Below are 25,064 nucleotides of genomic sequence, written 5' to 3'. Positions count from 1 at the left end.
GGACAGTAAACAAAGAAAGAATTCAGAAGTAGATGGACTTTGGTGGTATTCAAAATTCTGGGATACTGCACATACCTACCATTTTCCTTCTGACTTGATCAGGATTTTCAAATTCACATGTTGCCTCATCTGTTCTCTCTACCAGTATTTCTTCAGGGAAGAACACAGAACTCATTCTTCTCATAGCCTGTCTGCACTGACCAGGGATTGTAGCAACTGCAACCTGCCTGAATTTCCTGCTGCTGACAAGGGGGGTCAAGTCAATCCAAGCCTCTTAGAAGGGGTAGAGAAAAGTCTGTTAAGTATAATGTCCCTTGGTTTGTTGCTGTATTCTTTTATTAAATTGTCTATTTTAGTACCAACACCAAAGTGTTTAAATTCCTATGACATTATAAAATGTGCTAATATCTGGTAGGCAAAAGCTCCTTCATTGTTCTCCTTCTTAACATTCTTTTCTTGGTTCCTCCATATGCACTTTCTCTGGTAGGTAAATTTTAGAATCATCCTTTCAAGTTTCATAAAATATCATTTGGGGTTTTTGATTGACATTTATTTGCATTCAAAAATTAAATTTCTGGAGAATTTCCATGCTTACAATTACAAGTCTTTCCTTTCAAATCTTGATATGTCTTTATTCAACATTTCCTTCAAGTTTTTCAATAAAGTTTTATCCTTTTTTGTATGGATATTACGCCTTTTTCATTAGGTCTATTGCTAAGTATTTTGTTGCTATTCTGAATGGCACTTTTTTTCACTGCATCTTTTATGTGGTTATTGTTAATCTGTAATAAAGTTACTGGGTTTTGTATGGTGATTTTGTATTCAGATGCCTTATCAAACTATTTTAATAGTTCTAATGATTTTTATATGTTTTTCTTGGGGTTTTTAAGGTAGATAATAATTCTATTTCCAAATAACAACAGTCTTATCTCTCCTTTTCTAATAATTATACCTATTTTCATGTCTTATTGCATTATCTAGTACTTCCAGAATAATGTTGAAAAGTGGCAGTAATAATCCTATCTTCTCTTGTTCTCACCTTAAAATGAATGCTTCAAAGTCTACACCATACTATGACCACTATTTCTATGAGCATTATACTGATTTATCTTTATTTTTCTGCAATAAGAAATATGTGCTGAATTTTATCAAATGTTTGTTTTGGCATCTACTGGAATGATCATAGGGTTTTATTTTTTAATTTCTTAAAAAATGATCTTCATTAATAATTTCATAAAGAAAATGTAGGCTTACATTCCTGGAATAAATTATACTTGGTCAAAACTGATTGTTTTGCATAGCAGCTTGACTTGGGATTTATAGATGTAAGGTTCTCATGAATCTCTGTTAGAACATAGCTTCAGGGACCTATGGGATTATAACAAAAGTTTTAACATTTGTGTCATCAGAGTCCCAGAAAGAGGGTCAAGCTGAAAAAAATACTTGAAGAAAGAACAACTGAAAACTTCCTAAATTTGGCAAGGGACATAAACCTACAGATTTAAGAAGGTAAGCAAATTCCAAATACAGTAAACCCAAAAACGTCCACACCAAGACTTATCATAATTAAACTTCTGAAACAAAAGACAAAGGAAAACTCTTGAAAGCAGCCAGAAAGACACATTACCCAAAGGGAGGGCACAGTTAGAATGACTATTTCTCATCAGAAACCATGGAGTCCAGAAGGAAGTAGCATAACAGTTTTCAAGTGTTGAAAGAAAATAACTGCCAACCACAATCCCATATCCAGTGAAAATATCCTTCATGAATGAAGAAAGAATGAAGACATTCTCAAAGGAAGGAAAACTAAGACAGTTTGTCACCATCAAATCTACCCTAAAGGAATGGTTAAACAAAGTTCTCTAAACACAAAGGACATGGAAAAAGAAGGAACCTTGGAACTTTAGAAGGGAAGAAAGAACACAATAAGCAAAATGATGGACGAATTCAACAGGCTTTCCTTCTGCTCTTGAGTTTTCTGAGTTATGTTTGAAGGTTGAAGCAAAAATTGTAACACTGACTGATGTAGTTCTAAATGTATATAGAGAAAATATTTAAGAGAGTTATTTTATAAATAAGGAAGGGTAATGGGATGTAAAATGGAGCCTTATTATTATATTTCTCTTAAACTGGTGAAATGACAACACCAATAGACTGTGATAAGATATATATAATATATATTACATACATATAAAGATAAATAATCTAGTATCCAGAAAAAAACACCAAAAAAGCTATGCAAAGAAATATACTCGAGAATACTATCAATAAATCAAAGTGGAATTTTAAAAATTGTTCAACTAGCTCATGGAATGCTGAAAAAAGAAAAACAAAAAAAAGAACAAACAAAAAACTAAAAGAGCAGACTTAAGCCCTCACTTATCAATAATTACATTAAATGTAAATGGTTTAAATAAACCAACTAAAAGGGACTGTCAGAGTGGATTAAAAAAACTTGATCTAGCAATATATTATCTATAAGAAACTAACTTCAAATATCATGATATAGGCAGGTTAAGAGTAAAAGGATATAAATAAAAAGACACATTATGAAGACATGATCAAAGGAAAGCAAGGATGGATAAATTAATACCAGATAAAATAGACTTCAGAGCAAATAAAATTACTGGAGATAGAGGGACATAATATAATGATAAAACAGTCATTCATCAAGAATATATAGCAATCCTAAATCTGTATGCACAAAACAACAGAGCCAAAATACATGAAACAAAATTTGACAGAAATGAAGAACAAAGCTGGAGGTATTACACTCCCTGAATTCAAAATGTGCTATAACGCTATAGTAATCAAAACAGCATGGTACTGGTAGAAAAACAGACACATAGATCAATGGAGCAGAATTGAGATCCCAGAAATAAGACCACACATCTATGGACAACTAATCATCAACAAAGGAGCCAAGAACATACAATGGAAAAAGGAAAGTCTCTGCAATAAATAGTGTTGGGAAAATTAGACAGTTACAGGCAAAAGAATGAAAGTAGACCGTTATCTTACAGCATACACAAAAATTAACTCAAAATAGATTAAGGATTTGAATGTAAGACCTGAAACCATAAAACTTCTAGAAGAAAACACAAGCAGTATACTCTTTAACATCAGTCTTAGGAGTATCTTTTTGAAGACTATGTCTACTCAAGCAAGAGAAACAAAAGAAAAAATAAACAAATCAGACAGAAAAGCTCTGCAAGGCAAAGGAAACCATAACAAAATGAAAGACAACCCACCAACTGGGAGAAAATATTTGCAAATCATATATCCAAAAGGAATTAATTTTCAAAATACATGAAGAACTGATACAACTCAACCACAAAAAAATGAACGACCTGATCAAAAAATCAGCAAGGATATGAACAGACATTTTTCCAAAGAAGACATACAGATGGCCAACATGTTACCAAAAGTTCAGTCTCTGATCCCAATGCCAATCCAAATGATGAGAACAGAGTCTTGAGTGAAAAAGGAAAGCTCTACTTTGCCAGGCAGAGGGAGCAAAGCAAGGGCTAGTGCCTCAAAAATTGCTAGCTTTCCAATAAGAAACAGGTAAAGGTTTTTATTGGGGGTTTAAGTAGGGGTCCATGGCCTTCTCGGTCAGTGTTTTCTCTCGGCCTGTGTTTGGGGCTGCTTCTAGCGGAGGAGACAAAGGATTTCTCAGATGAGTGTCCTCGGCTGTTTATCTCCATGGTGGAAGGTAGACTCTGGTGTCAGAAAGCCCGGAAGTTGGGCCAGGGAACCTTCAGTTTCTTGATAGTCTCTGGACATTAGTTTCTCTGTAAAAGAACTTCATGTTCTTGTGATTAGCTGCAACTTTAGTGGGAGTCCAGGGTGAGATCATCTGGACTTTAACAATTTGTAACTTCCATTTGGTTGTAAAGCTCAGGGAGTCAGAGGTTAAAGAAACATGCACTTACATATGAGCATAACTAAAGAACCAGGGAACTGAAAAATGTGTACTTTGGGTTCTAACCCATATATTCTGGGTTCACTGTAGGGGAACCAATATCAGGGCTGATATTAACTAAGAGCCAGTAACAAACAGGCACATGAAAAGATGTTCAACACCACTAATTATTAAGGAAATGAAAAAGCTACAATGAGATATAACCTCACACCCATCAGAATGGCTATTATTATTATTATTTTTAAAAGATTTTACTTTTCCTTTTTCTCCCCAAAGCCCCCCCCCCCCCCCGGACATAGTTGTATATTTTTAGTTGTGGGTCTTTCTAGTTGTGGCATGTGGGATGCCACCTCAGCATGGCGTAATGAGCGGCACCATGTCCACGCCCAGGATCTGAACTGGCAAAACCTTGGGCTGCTGAAGTGGAGCATGTGAACTTAACCACTCAGCCACAGGGCCAGCCCTGGAATGGTTATTATTAAAAAGACAAGAAATAACAAGTATGGGACAGGATGTGGAGAAAAGAGAGCCCTCATACACTGCTGGTGGGAATGAAAACTGGTGCAGCCACTATGGAAAACACTATGGAGATTTCTCAAAAAAAATTTTTAAAAATATCATATGACCCAGCTATTCCACTTATGAATATTTATCCAAAGAACATGAAAACACTAATTTAAAAAGATTTATTCCCCCCATGTTCATCTGAGCATTATTCACAATAGCCAAGACTTGGAAACAACCCAAGTGCCCTTCAACAGATGAATGGATAAAGATGTGGTATGCATATAAAACAGAATACTACTCAGCCTAAAAAAAGAAAAATTCCTGCCATCTGCGACAACATGAATGGACTTCAAGGGTATTATGCTAAGCAAAATAAGTCAGATAGAGAAAGACAAATACCGTATGATTTCCCTCATATGTGGAAGATAAACAAACAAACACACAGATGAGGAAAACAGATTGATGGTTATCAGAGGGGAAGAGGGAGGGGGTGGGCAAAAGGGGCAAAGGGGCACATATGTATGGCGATGGATAGAAACTAGACTATTGCTGGTGAACATGATGCACTCTATACAGAAGCTGAAATATAATAATATACACCTGAAATTCACACAAGGTTATAAACCAATGTGACCACAATAAAAGAATATCCTCCCATAGACGGAGGGTAGAATGCCCATACATGTTCATATTTCCTATAACTTTACTGACTTTCTGGTCTGCTTTTTAAAATCAGTCATTTGAAGATATGTCATCATCACCCATTGTGATCATGACTTATCCAATTCTCCTTATAGCTCTATAAATCTTTGCATATTTTAATTCCATAAATTAAGTGCATATAAATTTAGAATTGTTATATGAGTTAAACATTTTATTATTATAAAGTGATCTTTATCTTCAGTAATGATTTCGTTTTTAAAGTCCATTTTGTCCGATATTAACACAACTGTGTTAGCTTTCTTTTGAATGTTTTCTTTTATCCTCAACATCTTTTATCCTTATGTTTTATACGTCTTTTGCAAATGTAATACAGATGAGTTTTACTTTTTTATTCAGTCTAAAAATCTTTTTCTTAATCCATTTAGTCTATTGACTTTAATGTAATTACTGATATGTTTGAGTCAAATTTACCATAGCTGTTCTATTTCCTTTTCCTCTCATTTTCTGCCTTTAAAAAATAGTTTCTGAGTGTTTTTTATGATTCTATTTCTCACTATTATCTTGGAAATCATGCATCACGATACTATTATAATGATAACACTAGAAATAACCACACGCATCCTTAAGTTACAAGTGTCTAATATTAATTGATATTATACTCTTTGCTCAGGCACTACATGGTCATTAGAACTCTTTAGTTACACTTACATATCCTCCCTGAATTTTATACCATTGGTGTCATGGACTTTAATGTTCTATACATTTTAAACCTAACAATGAATTACAATGGTTTTATACAGTCAGTGTTCATTTCTATTCACCTACATCATTTTCACTGCACTTCATTCTTCCTTTTTCTCCATGCTTCTGTCTAGGATCATTTTCTTTCTGCTTGAAGAGCACCTTTACTGCTGGGTCTCCTGAGGACAAATTCTTCACTTTTTTTTGTTTGTTTTAAAATGTCTTTATTTTCCTTTCATTATTGAAAGATACTTTTACTAGATATAGAATTTTCTAAGTTGGCATTTATTTTCTTTCACACTTTCGTATCATTTCCCTGTATTCTGGTTTCAATTATTTCTATTAAGTGGTTAGCTGTGAGTCTAATTGTTGGTCCTTTGAAACGAATCCGTCCTTTTTTCCTCTGGCAGCTTGTGTAGTTTTTGGTCTGGAGCAGTTTTGCTATATGCCTAGGTATGGATTTCTCTTCTGGTTCAGGGTTTGCAGGGCATCTTAAATCTGTGGCTCAATGTCATTCACCAGTTTTTGGAGAGCTCTTTTTCTGACCTATTCTCTCCTTTCCTGACTCCAATTATACATAGGCCGGAATCTCTAACTATATTGTCTCTCTTGCTCACGCTCTTCCATATTTCCTATATTCTTGTCCCTCTATATTTCAATGTTTCACTAGTGCTTCTTTCTTCTGATCTGTCTTCCAATCCACTGATTCTCTCAGATGTGTGTACTCTGATATTAAGCCTATCCAATGAGTTCTTTATTTGATTACTAAATTTTTTCAGTTCTATAAATTTCATATGGAATTGTTTTTAGTTATTTGTGAAAAAATCTCAATCTTGCTTTTTATCTCTTTGAGCCTACCAAACAGTTAACTTTAAGGTCTGTGTCTGGTAAATCCAATAATGAGCCAGGCACTGTACCACATGCTCTACAAACATTATCTCACAATGACCCTAATGAGCTATTCTTTACAGAAGAAGAAATTGAGGCTCATACACACAGTTTCTAAATAGTAAAGCCAAGAACGAAACTCAACTCATCCAAGCTTCAAAATTCACGCTCTTAAGCATCTCATTACAAGGCTATGGAAATCTCAAATGTCTGGCTAAACCAGAGTCCCAAAATTGTAAGGTTAATTTGTTTCTCTACCAGAACAAGATTTCTCTGTCCTTGTGATTGGTTCTCTATCAAATGCCATCACACCATTCATCCTCAATTTATTTTCTTCGTCATATACCTTCCCACATTTATTCATTCACTCAGTCATCACCCAATAAGTATTTTTTGAGCATCTACCACATTGTTCTAGGCCCTAGAGATACATGGTAAATAAGGCAGACATGGTTCCCATTTCATGGAACTTTCATTCTCATGGGAGATAAACAGTAAACATGTAAGCAAATACACAAGATAATTTCAGGTAGTGATGAAGTTGATGAGGAAATAAAATAGTCTGATATAGTAGTTTGGGATCTTGGAGGCTGACTTCAACTAAGTGGTCAGGGTAGACCTTCGGAGGTGATATTTGAGCTGCAACCTGAATGAAAAGTGTATTCTAGGCAGAAAGAAAAGTAAGTGTAAAGCCCTTCATTTGAATGATGCTTTGTATTTAAGGGATGGAAGAAAATTGGCTTTTGGCTGGAACCTCACTAATGAAGGAGGAGAGTGGTAGAACGTGAGACAGAAAAGTTGGCAGGGATGGAAATACAGACACCATTGCGGTATCTGAGATAAATAAGTGATGGTAGCAACTTTCAGTTTGAGCTACAAGGGAGTAAGTGTGACCAGATTTACCCTTCCACCATAAGCCACCAGAAACAAAGGCCACTAGGACAAAATATGTGAAATGACCGTTTTCAGACCTTGGAGAACAAGCAGCACAGAACTGTGATCCATGTAAGAAAGAAAACAAATACAATGAGCTCTATGATCACCTTAGTTCTTTGCCTGAAAACACATTCCAGACCTCAAAGCAGCAAAGCGGATCCCAAGCTGAGCACGTGGTGTCACTGAGTTGAGGAGATAAAGAGTTCGGGGAGGTTGAAGCGGCTGGAAGTTACAGGGCAGAGTTTCAGAAAGGAGAGAGCTATTCAGCAAAAGAATTCTAGAAATCTCCATGCCTGTCTTAGAAACTGCATTTTTAACAACCTCCTCCATTGGCTAGTTGAACTTGTGCGCACTAAAATTTGAGATTCACTGCTCTAGAGACCTGAGAAACCAGAACATTGAAGAAATGGACACAATGTCCTTAAGAGACTAGACTGCATTTCTTATTACCGCCTGAGGTGGTGACAAATTCCATTACTGCAAATATACACTGACCTCTCTGTTTCAGCGAAGATAAAAGGGGTCAGGAGAGTCTCCGGACTTATAAGTGAGAGTGAAGATTTCACAGAGTGGAAGAAACAGTCAGGCAAAGAAGTTCTTCTTGACTCTCTCTCGTTCCAATCTTGAAGCCATCACACTGATTAGGGTTTTTATCTCCTCAGACTGGAGCAAGCGATTGTTGGTGGAGATTTTTTCACTTCCCAGGTGTGGGTGCGTGTTTTTTGCTTGTTGGTAGGATGAGTGATTGAATAAATGAACTCATTAAATCAATGAGACCAAGATCTCTGAAGAAGTCATTTCCATCCCCACTCCAATAAGGTTGGGAGAGGAAGTCAGTCTTCTCAACTCCTGGTCTTCGGGAACTCCCCAAGAGTCCCGCATGGTTCATCATTCACTCTTCCCAGCCAGCCCTCAACAAGATAGACAACGACCCTCCATTCTCCATGGCCTGGCTAATTCCACACCCTAGGACAGGAGACTATAGCTGAGAAAGTTTGCTTTGACTGTCGCTATACCAAGGACCCAGCATCCTGTCAGGGTTTGAGATCAAGTCTGGTTTTGAAAAGAGCAAAGAGAATGACATAATTTAAAAATCAAAGAAATTCATTTTAGTAGTAAAAGGTTAACAGCCTTTAGGAGGAACAATTTTTAATCACCCTCATCTAGACTCTATCACTGGAATCACCAGCCACCGAGTGAAATATGGCCCAACTGCCGCCACCAAACAGCTCCTAAAGACTGTTGTATTTAATCATGTCTGTGCACTACTTATGGATTTTCATTATGATTCCCGATGCTGTTGCGCTGGGTAAAATATTAATATCCATAGTAATGATGCATGAAGCTTGGAGTGTAATTTCTTCACTCTTCTTGTCTGATATTAAATTGTTACCACTTTATCATTTGTGTAGAACTGCACGTTTCAATTAATCTTTCCATATCAGCAGCCCTGATTAATATAGATCATGATTCATAAGCTTATCGTCACTATAGTTTTAACAGATCATTTATAAAGATCTTAAATTTCAGGGTCTGGGAGGTGCAGCTGCTGTGTCCAATGTGCCTCTTTATTCTCTGTTCCAACAGTGCTGCTATACACCGGCTGTCACCTCCTGTTGAATAATTAATTTCAGGAAACCAAATTTGCTCAAGGAAAAAAAAAATCAGAATAAGGGGACTGGCGATTGGCAGAGCACTGGGCAATGTTTGTTCACCTTTCCATGCCCAGCCCTGATGTCGCCGGCTCTTCATCGGTCAGAGCTGTTGCTCTGGGGGATTAACCACAGGTGTATATGGGCTTCTGCTGGCTGCAGGGGGCAATCCCAGCCAGCACGGCCATCCCAGGACAGTTGTTGAGGTTTGATGGATCATTGGATAACTTCCCAGGCAGCTGCTGCCGCTCGCATGAATCTCCAGACCTCATCAGGCCTGGCATGGCGCCTGGGGCCTTATGCTCATCCTGGAATACACAAGCTAAGCTATGTGCTCAGGGTAGGGTTGGGGTGAGCTGGGGAATTAGTGAGAGATTTTCAAACATTTTTATAAACACCAGAACCTCTCAGGTTGGCCTTTTTTTTAATCAGAAGAAGCTACTGAGCCTGAGAGAGAGTTCTATGGCCCAGACGTATGGCCCATCATTGGGAACCAGGTTGCCCCTGTAGGGACCTCTCCACCGCTCTGACTCTCAACCAACTTGAGGCTGGAGGGGGCCCACGCAGAACCCCGTGGAGAACAGCCCCCTTGTTTGAACAGAACAAAGGAGGGCAGGAAATAAAGCAGAGCTTATGGACTTTCTCAGGGCTGCCTCCAAAGCTTAATTCTTATAGCTTGAACTTGTCAAAGGCTGCATGCATGTACACAGAAAAATGACTGGATTTAAAAAGAAAAAAACTAGTCTGGTAACTAGTCTGGTAACTGAAATGGTAACATTTTGTTGACTTAAAAATTTGAATATTTTGTTTCAATCTTAATCAAATCAGGTGATTTTTTTTTCAACTTGTTCTGAGTAAATTTGTACTTTTTGGTTTGATCACATTGGTACATGTTCTCTGCGAAGGGCATTGTCCCAGGCCATGAGACTTGGGAGTCCATCTTAGTTTGGGTTCCCCCTGAAACGGACACTAAGACAAGAATTCAAGAGCAAGTGGTTTATTTGGAAGATGATCCCAGGAACATGGTTAAAGTAGTCAGGAAGTGAGGCAGAGAAGGGGAGGCAGCCAGTAGAGGCTGCATTATTCGGTAAGTTACACTGTGGGCAACTGAGGACCTCTGGGAGCCTGTAGAATATGCCTCAGAGATAGCGCATTGGGCAAGGAAGCTGAGTCCTTTATTTACCAAGTCCCTGCCTGTTATTGGAAGGGCTGATTTCTGGGTGACTCCCTCACACTCACTCCTGACTTGCCCTGTGCTTGGGCAGAGTGATTCCCTCAGCTAGAAATGAAAGCTCTCAGATGGAAAGTGTGACGTATTCCTAGTAAGCAGGCTTGACATATGGAGTTGAGGGCCAAGAGAAAACGACCAGAGCCAACAGAATTTTCTTCAGCCACCCTCTAACACATGCATTTGTTCACTCATTCATTCCAAAAGTGCTCAGAGATGTCTCGTCTAACGCTCTTCATACAGGAGATAGTGGTTACTGAAAACAATCCACCAAAGCTCTGAAGCTCTAACAAAGAAAGGTTCATAAACATACCTTCCAGGTTTTATTTTAACTAAAGCACACAAATGTACATTTATTCACCATTATTTCAATGTTGGGCCAAGATCTTTTCTTTTAACGTACATGCACTGACGGAGTTTTGCCTTCCCTTTCTAGTACAAACCACACCCCTAGAAACACATCACCCCCAGTTTCCAATTTCATTCGCTCTAAAGTACAGCAAGAACTTAAAGTCACTTTTGAAGCAATCTAAGTGCAGAAACTTTCTAGATGTTTATGATTTTTCCCCTAGTCTTTTATAGTGGCTTTTCCCACATCTAATTCAACAGCTATTTTTCAGTGACTCACCTTTATTGAGTCCAAAGCATTCAATTTAATGTTCAAAGAAGCAACAATTCTTCTTTTCACACTTATCATCAGTTTATGTAACATTTAATTCAATTTCACGGTTACAATATTAAACAAACTGTCACACACAGATTTATGAACAAAGACAATTAACACTTGGTATAGTACAGCTTGACTAGTGGGTGCCCAAACACATGGGCCGCCTGTCGGTGAGTGCTAGTATTGCATGCAGGCAGTCTACATGGTTAACTCATTTGATCCTCCTAGTCGATAATATCCTAGAATGAGGAACAGTTGGTATACCCACTGTACAGAAGGTTCCAAGGCACACCTGCTCAGGGTCACACGGCCAGTAAGTAGCAGACCTTGGTTTATAACCCAAGGAGTCTGACATCAGAGCCTAAGCTCTTAACCACAGGGCCACTTTGCGCTGTCTAGAGAGTGGCCTTTAGCAGGGTAACCATGATCTGTCTTCCAAACTGTGACACTCTGAACGTGGGAGGGTCCACCATTGAAAACCATTCCACACCCAAACCACAGATGTTAAACAGCACAGTCCTGAGCAAGCCAGGACATCTGACGATTAGCCATGAGTGTGCCTTGTGTCATGGGCCTGGCCAAATGAAAGCAAGTGTTAGTCGGTGGTGGGGTTGGGGTGGGCTTAAGTGGGGACCAGTTAAGGGAGCTTCAATGGGTGGAGGGGGGAGAGTAGGGGGAGAGGGCTCATGAAGCTCACAAATCAAGTGAAAATAAAGCATGTGCACCTTAGCTGTATCATAAGGAATGCAAGTTTCTGTAATATAAGGATGTCAAGAAATGTATGAATGAAAAAACATTATGAGTGTTCAGAGGAGGGAGTACATCTTTTCAACTCAGGAATCAAGGAAAGCTTGAGAGAGAACGTGGCATTTGAGCTGCCTGTTGAGTATGGGTAGGATTTGGAGTTGGAAAGGAAAGGAAAGGACATTCCAGGTGCAGGGGAGAAAAGCAAAGGCAAAGAGATAAGAAGCCAAGAAAATTAATGGATGTTCAAGGATTCTGTTGGCCTGCCAGAGTGGGGTGACTGAGCACTGTGGGCAGCGGGAGGCAGGGCTACAGGTTGCAGCCAGGCTACCAGCCGAAGTTTAGATTTACTGGTAATGAAGAGTGAACCAGGGTAGTTTTTGAACTAGAGGATGACAAGAGACAGTGGAGCTGGGCCTGACTACTGGGAGTGCAGACTCTGGAGCCAGGCTGCCTGGTTTCCATTCCTGTCTCCCCCCTCCCGTCCCCTGTGACCTGAGAAAGGCACATCTGGGGTCTCAGTTGTCACATTTATAGCATGGGGATAATAATGGTACCTACCTGTTAGGGTTGTGCAGATTAAATTAGTTTCTACATCTGTAAAGAGCTTAGAATCGTACACAGAATAAGGGCTTTGTAAGTATTAGCTATTATTAGTGTGATTGGAGCTGAGCTTTAGACAGTTTAAGCTGGTGGCAGAGAGGACGGTGGCTGGCACGGGAAGAAAGGGAGAGAAACGATGAGGGTCTGAACTGGTGAGGGAGACGGTGGAGACAGGGACGTGTGCTGCTCACAACCATTGGGGGATTTTGAACCTTCCCTTCCCCACAACCACCCCCCACTGCTTGCTCAGCCTCCAGGTCCCCTTATGTGCCTCCCAGGCAGCCCTTGGGATGTAGCCATCCAAGACTCTCACCCAGGATGCTTCTTTGCCTTCCAGGGCACTTGGCCTCCCCGCTGCCCATTCGTGCCCTTGCCACTCCTGTCCAATGCTGCCAGAGTAGTCCTCCAGTAAAGCACCTTCCTTCCCAGAGCCACCACCAGAATCATACACCACAAAGTGTTTAACCTTGTAGTGCATTTTACGATTCACAACACATTTCTGTACTGAATATAGACTTTGCCCTATCCACTTTTATGTCTTCAGTGCTTACTACTGTACTTGGAAGAGAGTGGCAGGTCTGGCAATGTTTGTAATGAACAGATGAGCTAATGAATGTGTGTTATCATCTCTCTTCCCCTACACTTCTCTCTTTGTCACACAAAATGATCTAGTCCAAAGACTTAGAAAAATGTTTGATACATAGCAATTAATAAGTAGTGGCTAGAATATTATTACTTAATCCTACTGTACCACTACTCACAGTGTGCCTTGATTAGGGCCTGGTGTGGGTGCAGGGGCAGGGGGAGCGACCTGGGGTAGGACTTGGGTCATCTTCCAGGGTAAGTCCCCTGCTCAATCCAGAGGACACACTTGATCCATGTCCATTGAATCAAACTGATAGAGCTTTTAAATCCATCTGATTTGGGTTCAGTGAGGGTTAACAAATTTGTTGGTAACTGATGGCCCCCTCCTACTCCATCTCTGCACTGAATCTTTTACCTCTCAATCAGATATCCATACCTGTAGCTCCGACCTCACAGTGTGGAGTGTGACCAGATGGGCCCCAGGGTTGGGTCACTCCTTCTTCTGAGTGATCCATTACCTGGACACACTGCCTTGTGATTGCACCATGGCCTTCATTGGGTTAATGAGGTTGTAGAAATAGCCTTACGGGTGATCCACCATCTTACTGTAGAATGGCCCTCCTCTTGGAAACAACAGAATTGCTTTAAAAATTGGTTTGTCCATATATAAAATGGGGGAAATTATACCTGTTTCTAATTTACAGGCATGGCAAATAAGCTACTTAGATCATTAGAAGTTTTTCTGGGTTATCTCAAAAGTAAAACACTACAAAAGAAACCCAGGATATTGAAATGATTGTTCAAATCAACTTCTAAATAACTCTAGTCTCTCACCTCTTTGGCCATTTCCCTTAGAGTGTAATATTGTAGTTTTCATTAGTGAGTATTTTACTAATCCAGATGAAGCTGAACTAGTAAAAATTCCGAATTCTGGAGGTTTGGGAAGGAAATACAATGCTATTGTTCAAATGCAGACTAAAGGAGCTGGAGAAGAAGAGTGGTGCTGGGAAGAAGCCGTGTAGGATATATTTGGGTTTGGGGTCTTGATTCCGGCCAACTCCTCTGGGCCTCCGTTTCTTCATCATGTGAGAAGAATGGAGTAGTCATCTCTAGTTTCTCCTTCCTCTGTGATGAGGATAGTAATTCTTGGTTTGCAAGTGTGATGGAAACTGGGAGTTTTTTAATCCTTGTTTCAATTTATTTTCTTAAGTGAATTAAGCATTTGTCTGAGATTTGATTTACACTATTGTTTGTTTGATAAACTCTTTTTTTCATGGAGAAGATTTCTGGACCTTAACTCAGCTGACATGTCACATGCCACAAAACCTACAGCCCATTACTGTGAAATGCAAATAGCTACTGACATTCAAAGTAATGGTCCAGGACACTCAACCCTGTCCTATATCTGGCCTCCCATTATTTATATCTCTGTCCAACTCTGAATATTGCCTGATTCCATATTTATATTTGCTGTCTGTCTATGGCTTAGAGGCAAGATGGTGGATGTATTATGACATTATGGCAAGAGTCCTAGGAATACCGAAAGTCTGCCCTGCCTTTCAGTCTTGCCACAGGAACAGAACAGGAATCATAGTACCTCCTTCTTAATAACTAAGTCAGCACCAATACTTCTAAATACAAGTCTCCTTTGTGAAGCTCATTTGAAGAAAGAGGCTTTTTGGCTGGAGAAATGGGGAGAGAGAGTGGCACCAAGCCCAAAGATGGGCCTTGGATCCCCTCCGTACCCAATGAACAGTTTAGATGCAAAGGGTAGACTCACAAGGATGGCTGGCTTGCCCAAGGAGGCCCTTCTTTGTTCCAAGGAAAGGCCAAGCATGAGCACTGGCCTTTGAATCACAGAAATCCCACCTACTGGGAAACAGGGCCCAATCAGATAGACATATCTGACCTATCAGGTTGGCAATTTCCTCTCTCCTATGGGGGAGCTGGTAAAACAGTGAGCCAAGGGGTAGAAGTCAGGTGGAGGGGGATTAAAGAGTGCCTTCCCTGGTGTTTGCTTCCCTAATGGCCTTTAACTGGCTCTTACTTCTGACTCTCAGGGCCTCCTCTTAGAGTCTCCTTCCTAGTTGCACTTCCCACTAGCCCCTTGGCTGGTGCCCTAACTGGATCAATCCCAAGCACTGAGGCTGTTTTAATTCTTCATCCCCCAGTTTCAAGATACGCAACGTAAAAGTGAAGATCCCTTGGTGCCCAAGAGAAGGATTTTAAGAGAGGTTTAATAGCTACAAATCACTTTGGGAAAATTTAACAAGTGAAAATATGTGTGTGTGTGTGAGAGAGAAGAGAGAATATTTACTCTTAAAAAAATGAGAGCATCACTTGACACAAATGAGAACAGTACGGCACCCATGAAACTTTCATGATTGAGAGAACAATTCTCATTTGTTTCCAATGCCCCGGGATAAATCAAAGCCAATTTATCTACATTCTAGGCAGGCCTGAATTTCTTCACCCTCTCTCCTCCTACTTAAAAGATACCCAACCTCAAACCCATCAAACTCCAGACCATTTGGGTCTTTTAGAGTTATAATTTTGCTTCTTTATGTCTTTATTGCTCCTTTGATAGAGAAATTGAAAAAAAGAAAAAGATATGAAGGAGAACAACAAAAAGCTATAATTATGAAGATTCAATTTAATTTTAAAGCTTGTGGACAGAAAAGAAGAAGCCAGAAAAGAAGGAACCAAATTAATTTAGCAGGGAAGCATTGCATGAAATATTGTTGAAGTTTAATAACCATGCAAAGACAGATGATATGTGTGGAAAAATTAGTTGTAGGACCTCATAATAGTCTATTAATATTTCCTACAGGCGCAAAACCCTTTCCTGAATAATTGTGACAAAGTAATCTTTGAAAAAGAGAGAGTTGAAAAAAGAATCTTCAAAAGGAGACAGTGATGATGAAGGCGCTGGAAGGAGAAGGAGACTATGTCAGCCGGGGAACCTGAGGGTGTGTTTGCTCTAACTCACCGTGGCCAGACACGAGAGATAAAGCTCACAGATGATCAGAAGCCATGTGGAGGGCATACACACACAGCCACGTTAGCACTGTAAAGAGCTGTGAAAACAAATAGCATGGATTTTAGGTGTACCTGTCTTGCTTTCATGTCTTTATGAAAATTACTTAGTATTCCTGCCCATGAGGTCAACATTATTGAGTTCCCAATCAAGCAGATGAAAAAACTGAGATGCAAAACAATAGAGTGACTGGTTCCAGGGGCCCCCAGGAGATGCAGGTAGAGAGGAGAAAGGGGGGGCCCTGCCTTGGGCAGTGTGGTGGGCTGCCCCCCCTTGGCCTAGAGAAATGGAATGGCTTCTTTCGGCTTTTCTTCCCTGCAGAGGCCCAACCCTACTTCTGATTTTATAAGTCTGAGCTCCCCAGAGCAAAGCACCTGAGTTCCTTTATCCTAATAGTAAGGGTAATTATTCTATATACCCAAATTCCAGAGATTATTTTTCTAGTGGGGAATCAATAAATACCTGTTGATTGAATTAGGGTTAGTTTGGGGCAGGGGGGAGGGGAAAAGGAAAGGGAAGTAATATGCGTTAATAACCTGTCATGTTGCAGTGCATTAAAATGAATTACTTTCTCTAATCCCCACAACAAACTTGCAAAGCAGTTGATATTATGCCCATTTTGCAGAAGAGGTTTCCAGTTTTGTATGCAGCTGGGAACTGGCAGAGCAGAAGGATCAAACCAAACACACTGGCTCTAGAAAGGTCTTTGCCTATGGAAGGATTGATTATGTTTGCTTCATTCCTCCTCTGAAGAGGTCTCTCCTGCCCTTCACTGACTTGCAGAGGCTGCCTCTGTTGCTGGAATCTTGGCACTAGTTGTTAAAATTACCTCTGTCCAGAGAAATGATTCATGGTGAAGGACCCTATTCCTGCCCTGCTGAGCATGGTCGTGCCTTAATTCCAGCTCTCTGCCACATAGGTACTGATGACTCAGGTTATCTAGGATAGGGGCCACAATCAATGACAAGTTCAGTTCATGAAAAGTGTGCAAGACTTCCATGGTCAACTGAGAACTCATTTCTTCCAGAGTAAGCTAATCATGGAGCATCCAGGACATGAACGCATGAGATGAAATAGTTGAAAATCCAGCAGGAAGAATTCTGAAAGGCATAATAGATGAAGTTGGCTTCCATTAGTTTATAGCTCCCACCTTTCAGACGAGCACAGCTGTTCTTCCAGGTTTCCATCTTAGGGGTAGGTTAATGTTCTATTTTGGTGTAGACATACTGAACGAAAGTGTGCATGTTTGGCTGGGACAATATCAGCATGTTCTCAAGGGCCACAGTGGCCATGGCTCATGAAGTATTGGACTATGGAGGATGATTTACAGAATATGGATTTGTGTGATGTGATCAAAGCCAGCAAAAAATTTTATTTTTTCCTTCCTTCTCTCCCACGATGGGGCCACACCAAGACCCACCCTCACCACCTTGAGCTTTTCAGTAAGTTATTCTTGGTCCAAAACATCAGAGAATGGTGGTCATTAGGACTAATCCTGGGACGGGGCAGGACGGTACTTGCAGCTCAGGAGACACCAAAAGCCTCATTTGAGGCTTCTCTTCCTATCCCCCAATTCCTCCCCCTTCACAGAAATATTGAGACCCTTCCTAGGAATATAGACAGCAAGGTGAGCCCCCATTTCAGCAGAGTCCTGACAAATCAAGGATCCCATTTCAGGTCAGGTAAAGAGAATGACCAATCTAAATAAGTACCCCCAGAAGCCAATTGAAAGCCCCGTAGTTGGGGGTCAGTAATAAATCCTAAATCTGAGAAGCTTATCATACAAGCTCAAAGATTTCTCCTGCAGTGAAATTTTCCTATATTCCACCTCTTTATAAAAATTATTTTAGCAATACCATATCACTATTAGGAACAGCATATTTGACCATATTCCCAGTTTCATTTACAGAATTCTATAGAATTCATTCATTCCACAAAGACTGATTAAGCACCTATATTCTGTGCCTGCTGAAAGTTCAAAAACGAATAACTCACAGTTTCTGGGTTTCAGGATTATCTACCCGAGGACCTAAGCCAATATTCAGAAAATTAGACACGAGTAAACTAAAGATTTCCTAACCCTAAAATTTTTCATGACTTTATAATAATGTAGAGCAATACACGTTAACTTACAAATGTAATAACCCTTCTTTTTTCCTTATTTTTCTGTTAGTCAGTTGGAAAATCCATAACCAGTTTTAATTTTTGCAAAATTGGAGACCAGGTAGTTTAGGAAACATTTGTACATTACAGAGCTCTCCCTAAATCATGGTGCATAGCCTGCATTAATCCACAGCTCACAAATGTCTGCATGTAGGTGCTTGCGCTTTCCTCATCTTAGCCATTCTGAGCTGCAACCAAGCTGTCATGAACTGATGACGCCACCTGGTGGTTGGAGCCAGGAACAGTAGCTCTAACTCAGTAGGTGTTTTGTTTTGTTTTGTTTTTTAAAGATTTTATTTCTCCTTTTGCTCCCCAAAACCTCCTGGTACATAGCTGTAGTTGTGGGTCCTTCTGGTTGTGACATGTAGGACACCACCCCAGCATGGCTCGATGAGCAGTGCCACGTCTGCACCCAGGATTCGAACCGTTGAAACCCCTGGATGCAGAAGCAGAGCATGCAAACTCAACCACTCAGCCATGGGGCCGGCCCCCTAACCCAGTAGTTTTAACTCAACCTCTCTTCCCTACTTCCTCCCTCTTTTTACGCAACCCAGAGATTGCACATATGCTGAATCCACTCTTTTCTCTCTCTCTCACTACTCCCTTGTTTTTCCTTATTTAGTTTGTTTGTTTATACATATCCTGATATGTAATATTAGGAAATACTTTTCACACACATATACCAACATTTGCTTTAACAACTGTCCTCGTTTTGTTCCCCTGTTGGAGACCCTCCCCCTCGATTCTTACCATCTTTCTCACTAGTTTTCTCTTTCCGTCTTCGGTCTACCTGGGAACCAAAAATCTCCTGATAATTGCTAAATATGAGACTATTTCTAGTGATGTATCTGTATCCAGAGAAAAGAAATCCAGGAGATACCTACCAGCTACAAGTCAAGGCAATTTCCGTCCCCATGCTGAAGTGTCCCCAGTCTTGCCCATTCCTGCCTCAGTGCTTTTGCTACTGCTGTTCCTCCTGCTAGGGAACCCCTCCCTCTCCTCTTCCCTTCCCTAAACCCTTCTGTTTCCCAGCCTGACTTCCTCTAAGAAGCCCTGCCTGCTCCAGGTCCCCTCCTTCCCTGAAGCCTGATGGTTAATCAATGTACAGGGGTATCAACGTACAGGGGTAGTTTCCTCGGGCTGCCCTAACAAAGTACCGCAAACTAGATGGCTTCAGACAACGGAAGTTTGTTGTCTCACACTTCCGGAGGTATTAAGTCCAGTTCGAGGTATTGGCAGGCCGTGCTCTCTCTGAAGATTCGAGGAGGGATCCTTCCTTGCCTCTTCCAGCTTCTGGGGCTCCTGTCATTCCTTGGCTTGTGGCAGCATAACTCCATTCTCTGCCTCCGTCTTCACATGGCCTCCTCCTCTTCTGTGTGCCTCTGTGTCCTCTCCTCTCTTCTTCTAAGGACACCAGTCCAAGGATTTAGTGCCCACCTTAATCAAGTATGATCTCATCTGTAACTTTACCATAATTACATCTCAAAGATCCTTATTCCAAAGAAGGTCACATTCTGAAGTTCCAACGGGCTTGAGTTTGGAGGAGACACTACTCAACCCACTACAATCATACACTGTTTGGCTTTATTTAAAATCTGTTTGCCTCATTTTCAAAATATAATTGCCAGTTATTTAAGAGATTTTTCTACCCTCCCATAGCAACTAAAGCAGAGCACACACTAACTTTAAATTTAACAGATAGGATTTTTTAAATCCGCCCACATTTTCTTAAGAAATATATGGGGTTTTTTAGGACTTTCTCTCTAGAATATTTTTAATTGGTTTCTTATGTCTAATAAAACTTGTTTCCTTAAAATTTGCCTTCAGTACTTTGTATGTTTGTAATTAGATGTTTCTTCAATAGGTTTCCTATTTCATACTTTCAGAACTGAAAATATCTTTCTTATAATGAAGAAAATACCTTGAAACAGCCTACGTGTGTATGTCCTCCCAGAATATGCCAGTCTAAACTAGCCACTGTCACTGAGACCCAGAAACCAACATCTTGGAGGATCTCCCAGTCTCCAGCCCCTGAGCTTCTAACACTCCCTTATTCCACTGCCGTGGCCCTCACCCCCACCCTTACTACCCTTCTCACGCAATGCTTGATGGTAATGAAGACTAAGGCAATAAGGCTATGCTCCTCCTCTCTCTGGGATATATTAAGAATTGTTGAGCTGAAGCACTAAACTAGAACGCCACACCAGCTCTGCCTTTCTAACTCCCATTTGTCCTCAAAGACTCAGCTGAAGTGCCCATCTCTTCTGTAAACACTCCCTGGTGCATGCAGATGGAAGTCACCTCTTCCTCCTCTGTGACACTCTTGTATATGGACTTATGCCCTTAGCATTCAATACACACCCCTGTTGATAGGGCAGTGTGTCCACGTCTGTGTTTGCCACCAGTCTCTAAGGTCCATGAAGGCAGAGGTCATATCTTATGATCTCCTCTTCAACTTGCACAGCTAGTGCTCACTACATGCAGAAGGGTAGTGATTGAAGCTTTGCATCTGTTTGAATATCTTAAATATAACTTCCCAAGCATGTTAGTAGTGGGTACTATTACTTACAGTTCATAGCCAACTCATGGCTGAGCAAGACTCTAAACAGGTGATTGTCCCTGTGTTTTGGAGGCTATGAGAAACTAAATCAAATAATTATCTCCAAGACACATTTGAAAAGGAAAAAAAAGAGAAGAAGGGAAACATAGAATGAAGAAACCAGTGAATATATAGCCCCAAGAGTGAGAAGGAGACCAATACAGACAGATTTTTGTCTCAACTTGGAAGTCACCTTCCATCCCCCAGCAGCACTATCCAAACGTGGAAAGGTCTATAGAGTACAAGAGCCATGTGTTCAAATCATTGCTTGGGTACTTACTGCCGGTGTAAAGTTGACCAATCATACTTAACTTCCCTGAGCCTCAATTTCTTCATCTGTAAAATGAAAACAATAATCACTTCACAGGGCTATTTTGAGGATTAAATTAAATGAGATAACATACAATGGTAAGCACAGTGCCTGGCTGCTATAGACCCAATGCTTGTATCCTCCCCAAAATTCATACATTGAAATCCTAACTCCCAATGTGATGGTATCTGGAGGTGAAGCTTTAGAGAGGTGATTAGGTCATAAGGGTGGAGTCCTCATGAATCAGAGTGATGCCCTTATAAAAGAGACCCCAGAAAGCTCTCTCATCCCTTCTGCCATATGAGGACACAACAAGGATATAGCCATCTAGGAATCAGGAAGCAAATCCTCACCAAACACTGAAGGTGCTGGTGCCTTGATCTTGGACTGCCCAACATCTGGAACTGTGAGAAATAACTGCTTGTTGTTTAAGCCACACACTCTATGGTACTTTCGTTAAGCAGTCCAAACAGACTAAGATACTGGCTTATGGCGGATGCTCAACAATGGTTGCCATGGGTGTCTCATCAGCGATGGACAAAGTGTAGGCTCCATTTCTGTGGGGAAATGGATGAAATTGTGTTGTGAGCACTGTTAGAAGTATTTCCTTTCTATGAGATAGTTTACTCCTGAATTTTATCAGAACAGTTGCTGAGGTATGGCACCAAATTTGCATTTTTATGTAGCACATGGAAGATTTTTTTTCAGGAATATCCTCAGAGTTCTAAGGTTTAATGGTAAGTCAATGATAAATCTTTAGATCTTATGCACTCACAAGTTAGAATTATGGTAGGATAACATCCCATATAGTTACTCATTTCACTAAGATTAACTGAGGATTTCACTAAGATTAACTAGCTTTTACTAGTCACCAGAGGAGATGAACAGTATTGGACACTGCCCTAAGGAGCCCTCTGTCAAGTTGGAGAGAAAAGAGAATGCAGTAGTCTCATGTGAAGTGCCGGCAAGTGGCTGTCCATGCCCTCCATGGTTTTGCGTGCCCAGAACACAACTTTCTTGCTTCTAGAAAATATTCTATTCTAAATTGTGGTTCTGAGGGGAGCAGCTATCATTACAGATTCCACTTTTGTGCCAATTAGATTTGTTATATAACAAAACATTTCAAAACAGTGGCTTAAAGCTACAACCATTTATGTAGTTCATGACTTTGTGGGTTGGCATTTTGGTCTGGGCTCATCAAGATAGTTCTTTTGGTCTCAGCTGGGCACTGATGGTACGGATGATGCACTAGGCAGTTCTGTTTCTTGTGGTTGCTGGTTGCCCGTTGGGGTGACAGGGATTACTGGGCCACATGTCTCTCATTATCAGGCAGACTAGCCTGGACTTCTTCACATGTTGGTGGCAGGTTTCCAAGAGAGAGTGTGGAAGTGTGCACAGCCTCTTGAGGCCTAGGCTTAGAACTAGCACAGCATCATTTCCACTGCATTCTGTTGACCCCAAAGCAAGACCTAAGAGCAGCCCAGATTCAAGGGATGGGGAAATAGACTCTACCTCTTGATGGAAGGAGTAAGAAAGTTACAGGGAGGCATGAAAGATCATGGCTACTTCTGCAATCTACCACAAACTCCCTGGCCAAATCGGAGGGCACATGGCCAGGCTGGGCCAATCATAGTACCTTCATCCCCCACTCCCAGGCTCATTTTCTTGGTCCAGGGATGGACATCTGATAACTGCTGGGTTAATCAGTTATCTTGCCCAGGACTTTTCCCTTTGGAGAAAGATAGCCCAAGTATCAGTTTGTCTCTGCTGAGAAAAATATGAAACTAGAGCCATCAGCAGTGTGTTTACCCACCCTACAAGCCTACCTTTGATGTGGAAGAATCTTGCCATCATCTGGAGAGAATGAACTCAACATTTACGAAGAGGTAAAGGCAAAACAAAGGGAATGCTAAGGATATGCTGATCTTCTGGTTGGATTCCTTGAGACCCAGATGCACCCTGCCTTTTCCACGATCACCAAGACTTCTAATCAGTGGCCTTCTGAGCCAAGCTAGGTTCTGCCACTTACAACTAACAGTGTTCTGCCAACATGAGACATGGCATCACAGAGGAGGCAAAAACCATGTCCTACTGAGGGAAGACAAGGACAGCCACATGGAAAAAGAGGAGAGTGAGCCAGGAGGCACAGTATTTGGACAGGTGGAGTTGTCCAGGATGGAAATTTCAAAGAAAGGAACAACAATAAGAGAGAAATGAGTAAATGATAACCATGTCTGAAACATGTGAGCTACTTTTCTAAATCCTACATTTTAAAGGAGGAAGAGAAAAAGACTGGAAAAGCAGCTGGATCACATTCTGGAGGGTCTTAATGCTACAGTAAGGAATTTGAATTTTGTTTTTTAGATGGTGGGAGATTTTGACCAGGGAATGTCATGGTCAAAGAAGAGTTTGGGGAAGATCAATCTGGTGACAGCCGGCACGACAGATTTCAAGGACAGAGATTGAATTGGGAGATAAAGCCTGGGACAAAGTGGCCTCAAACTGGGACTGAAGAAAGGGATGAGGAAGGACAAGGGACATGCAAGAGGGAAAGGGAAGAAAAGGCCAAGACTTGGAAACAGATGGAACATATTGACCCTGGATGATGAGATGAACAGCAGGAGAATCTTGCCAAGGGCCAGAAAGCTTAATGTTTAATTGGAAACAGGGGGTGTTTGATGGCAGAAGAATTTATATGAGACATGCAGTAGGAGCTTGGGGGGGGAGGATGGGGTCAGAGACAGGTGTTTGGGGGTTAACAGTGTGTTACCAGCATCTGTGTGCTCCACCATGGGGGATGTCAGGAACACCATGATCCACAAAAATGTCTCATGGACTTGGATGCTAACAAGGACTGTTGGAGCCCTGGGAGCAAAAGAGGTTACAAGGAAGGTGTCCCTTCTATCCTCACGAACATGGCATGGCCTGTGGGGAGGGGGGCAGTTTTATTTGGGTCTGCTGTTCTCTACACAACTGGAGAAAATGCAACATTTCTTTTGTCAACTCAGGAGCCATATTCAAATCACTATCAGAAGACAGATACAAAAATCTTTAATGCCTTCAACCAGACCAATGGTAGCAGCATGAAGGAAACCCTTTGGCGGAGATGGAAGAACATGATTCACTAAGATTTAGAACTGAGCACTGTCTCTTAACAAGATTTATGTCAGCGCTCCCAACTCACGGGATGGAGCAGATTCCTGGAGAAGCTGGATGCCAACTGGGAGCCGCCTGTGTGGGAGAGGCTGGGAGGCAGGTGGGGGGACCAAAAGCCACATGGGCCAGGCGGAAATGGAATTCTTGGCTTTAATGTCCCTTTGCCTGCCTATTTTCATCTTTATGGAACAGCCCCTTCCTTGTCCTTCCCAATTCCCCATCTTCTTTTCTTTTTTCCTTTCTTTAAATGCAGTCTAATCCCGAGTATGAACTGATGTAGTTTGTGTGTTAGGGGGAAAAAAATCTCTCTCTTTTTCTGCCTTTTTTTCCTTCTTCTTCCCCTGGCCCAGTTCATTATTTTTCTTTCTTGTCACTCAGTGTGATAGGTTGAACAGAAGTGCACAGATGAGCACTGAAAACGGTGTCACAAGGCCTTAATCTAGTCTTTAATGCCTGACTTCAGAGATGTCATTTATCTTCTAACTGCAGCAGGCATCCACCAACTTTATCTCTAATAATATATTGATGGATTAAAAGGGTCGGGCAGGAGACCGGGCTGGAAAAATTGCTTATTGACATCAAAATACAGTGCCCTCAACCTGATAAACATGGAGGGCTCGTGTATCTCCCAGAATAGTTGGCGTAGCTATAATTTTTTTC

Source organism: Equus asinus, chromosome 21, assembly GCF_041296235.1.
Source record: "Equus asinus isolate D_3611 breed Donkey chromosome 21, EquAss-T2T_v2, whole genome shotgun sequence".
Lineage (NCBI taxonomy): Eukaryota > Metazoa > Chordata > Mammalia > Perissodactyla > Equidae > Equus > Equus asinus.
Note: the sequence above shows the minus strand (reverse complement) of the source record.